Below are 3,752 nucleotides of genomic sequence, written 5' to 3'. Positions count from 1 at the left end.
CAAATTGTGTTACAGTAAAACACCTTTTTCTTAGACAGGCTTATACCTTTGACCCACTCAACCAAGATCTTCCTTCCCAAGAGAGTACCAGTAAGAGCCATGCAGCGTGGCCCATAACTTAAAAGGCCAATAACACATACCAAAAAAAGAAATAGATACAAAAAAAAAACCCAGAAAGAATCCCTGAAATTGTAATAGGGGCTCACCTGAAGCTTTGACTGTTATCTCTTGTGGCTTTGAAACTTACATGTTGTTTTTTTTTCTTTTTCTCAACCTTCTTGTCTCTGATCTTTTTTTCCCTAATCTTCTCCCTTATCTTCTCTGATCTTCTTTTCCCTGCTCTTCTCCTCTCTGATCTTCTTTCCCTAACCTTTTCCTCCCTAATCCCATTTTCTCTGAATCATCTCTATAAAAGCCCCCTGTTCCTGCAGACGGGCAGAATCACACAGCCTTTGGGACAGGAGTTCCCTGTGATTCTCCTTTGCTAGCAAAGCAATAAACTGTCTTTTTCCTTTTTCTCAAAAATTGTGTCCTCTTGTTGGATTGGCATGGGGGACAAGGACGGAGCTTTCAACAACAAAGTCATGATGGACAGATGGGAACCTTTAAAACAGACAGACCTGCACATACAAATGTCTCCCACTTACTTTGCCCCTGACAAACAAACTCCTACGACAAGATTGTATAATAATTCAAAAGCTATTCAAAGGCCAGATCATTACAGTAAAACATTATATTTTTCTTAGATAGGCTTATACCTATCGGTGATCCTTTCTTCCACTTCACCTCTGACAGACTGACTCTTGTACAAAAAAGAAACAGAGAAAAAAAGAAAGGATCCCCCAAACCATGGCTGTAGACAGGAACATTTAAAACAGACCAAGTTCTTTCCCAAGAGACTATCTGTAGGATCAGTGCAGTTTTGCCCATGTCCTCAAAGGGTCAGTCACAGATGCAAACATGGACAACCAGAGGAAATTTCAAAACCCAAGCCCAAGAAACAGATGAGAACCTAGAACAGACCAGAATATCCCTAGGTTCTTGAGTTCTGCTTAACCATGACTTTTACACTAGTGGCATCATAGATGTCCCCGTGAAAAGGGATCAGATGTTCACACCAAAAGGAATCAGATGTGTGGAATCAAGGATCTTGGTGTACAAGACCAGATGGGTGGTGCCTTACCAGACTGTCGAGGGGTGTCGCAACTTTACCTTTATCTCAAAGTGGACCATGATGGAGCAACCTGTACGGCTCAGGGACAAAAGGCAGGAGTTTCTCAAAGCAAAAGGATCTTCAGCAGCTGCTGGGACTCGTCCCTCAGTCCCTCCCTTTACACACAGGAATAGCTCCTCTGCTTCAACCAGAAGCAAACTTATCCATCTCTTCACTCTCCAGCGCTTGGCTCTCAACACATTTGCCAGCCACCTTGCATCCCCAGCATGGAAGTGAGGCCTGCCCAAGAAAACTGGAGCGGTGGCTGCTCTTGGGTCCCATCTGGGGTGCCCAATTTGTTCCCAAAAGCTCAGTCCTTTCCCCCAGTGCCAATTCAATAACAAAGACATGGTTTTGAGAAAAAGGAAAAAGAAGTTTCGTTGCTTTGCTAGTAAAGTAGAAATACAGGGACTTCTGCCCCAGAGGCTGTGCTTCCGCCCATCATGGGGAGCAGGGAGCTTTTAAAGAGATGATTCAAATGTGCATTCCAACGTGTTGTCTGTCCCTTGTAAATCTCCTGTTAATTTAGGAGATAGTCATTTCTGAGATCTTCTGGTGCCATCTCCAAATTCTGAATTACTTTGTTCCTGTGGTAGGTGTGTGCCAAAGGACAGATAACTCTGACTCCAATGAGGAAGAAAGGTAATGCTGAGATGGGCATGGTGACGCACGCCGGTGATCCTAGCAGTTTGGGGGGCTGAGGCAGGAAGATCTCAAGTTCAAAGCCAGCCTCGGCAACTTAAAACTGTCTCTAAATAAAATATTTAAAAGCTGGAGATGTGGCTCAATGGTTAAGCACCCCTGGATTCAATAGCAGGTACCAAAAAATAAGGTAATCCTGTTTCCCCTGAGATTACGGAGCGGGGATTAGGGAGGAGGAGGGAGAAAAGAACAGAAAAAAAATGTCCTTATTAAAAATAAATTGCAGTGGCAGAGCAGCAAGGGCTATATTCAAAGCATAAAGACCGTCACTACAATGTTACCCCTACAATTACGCTGTGAGGGAACAACCATCTTTATCCCCATCTCCCATTTGAAGAAAGTAAGATTTTACATTTAGCTTGTTGGTACATGAGGTAAGGTGGGAATCTAGCTTCATTTCCCCATATTATTCCAACATCGTGTCTTAACAACTAGCCTTTCCCCTACTCTCTATCACATTCATCAGATACCACCAACTCATCTTTCTACACACGATCTGTTCCTGAGCTGCCTCATGTTTTCCATGAGCGGCTTCTCCCTTTTCCATTTCATTCTATTTCTATCACTGAAACTTTATAATGTATTTTAGTATCAGAGTGTAGAGCCATCCTGTCCTTTTTCCCCAGAAATTTGATGACTTTTTTCATAATCTTCTTTTTTCCAGGCAAATTGTTCAAGAAGAATCGATTTTGTCAGATTAAAAACTAAGCCTTGGGCTGGGATTGTGGCTCAGTGGTAGAGTGTTTGCCTAGCGTGTGTGAGGCACTGGGTTCGATCCTCAGCACCACATATAAATAAATGAATAAAATATAGGTTCATCAACAACTTAAAAAAAAAGCCTTATGGGGCTGGGGCTGCAGCTCAGTGGCAGAGTGCTCACCTAGCATGTGAAAGCCCCTGCAGTCACCCAGCACTGTGGCACAGACAGGAGGGGCAAGTGTCCTAGTCTTTATACAACCAGGAAGCTCTGTAGTCACTGGCAGGACCAGAAGTGGCATAGTAAAAAATACAAGAAAGTCCACTTAGGCACAGCCAACTAGCCAAATTCTGCCCTCAGGAAGTATCAGGGTCTGACTGATCAAGAATGGCAAGAAAAATCATTTTTTGTATTCAGTAATGATTGCTTGAATTTTTAAAATATATTTTTTAGTTGTAGATGTAACCTATTTATTTTTATTTATTCACTTTTATGTGGTGCTGAGGATCAAACCCAGGGCCTCATGCATGGAAGACAAGCACTCTACCACTGAGCTACAACCCCAGCCCCAGTTGCTTGAATTTTTATTTTAATTTTTTAAATTAGTTATTCATGACAGTAAGATGCACTTTTGCACTCTGATATATCATACATAGATGGGATATAATTTCTCATTTTTCTGAGTGTACGTTACAGAATCACATTGGTCATGCAGTCACATATATACATACAGTAATAATGTCTGTTTCATTCTACTATCTTTCCTATCCCCACATCCCCTCCCCTCCCCTCCCATCACTTCCCTCTAATGTAACACTATTCTTTCCTAGTGCTCCCCACCTTATTGTGAATTAGCTTCCACATATTAGAGAAAACATTCGTTCAGCCTTTGGTTTTGTGGGATTGGCTTATGGTTGCTTGGATTTTATTGAGGAAAAATGATGAAGTTCTGGTTGTTGTCAAAAAGATCATGCTGTTGGGGACATTCCTAGAGCCCGATTTAAGGTTGTTAAAGTAGCCCATGTCTCTCTTTTGGTTTTACACAAAGGCAAGAAGAAAAGACCAAAATGTAAATTTCCTACAGGAGTAATAAATTTTCATATTGAAAAAAGAGCCATAAAAGCTCAGCTTCCCAATTAG

The 3,752-nt window shown here is 41.8% G+C and overlaps 1 pseudogene; it reads left to right on the top strand.

Moving 5' to 3' along the window:
- Positions 1 to 1,167: 1,167 nt before the first annotated feature.
- Positions 1,168 to 3,752, top strand: LOC143412092 (small ribosomal subunit protein uS12 pseudogene; annotated as a pseudogene).

This window comes from Callospermophilus lateralis, chromosome 13 (assembly GCF_048772815.1).
Source record: "Callospermophilus lateralis isolate mCalLat2 chromosome 13, mCalLat2.hap1, whole genome shotgun sequence".
Lineage (NCBI taxonomy): Eukaryota > Metazoa > Chordata > Mammalia > Rodentia > Sciuridae > Callospermophilus > Callospermophilus lateralis.
The sequence above is the reverse complement of the archived record's forward strand: the minus strand, read 5'-3'. Positions and strand labels throughout refer to the sequence as shown.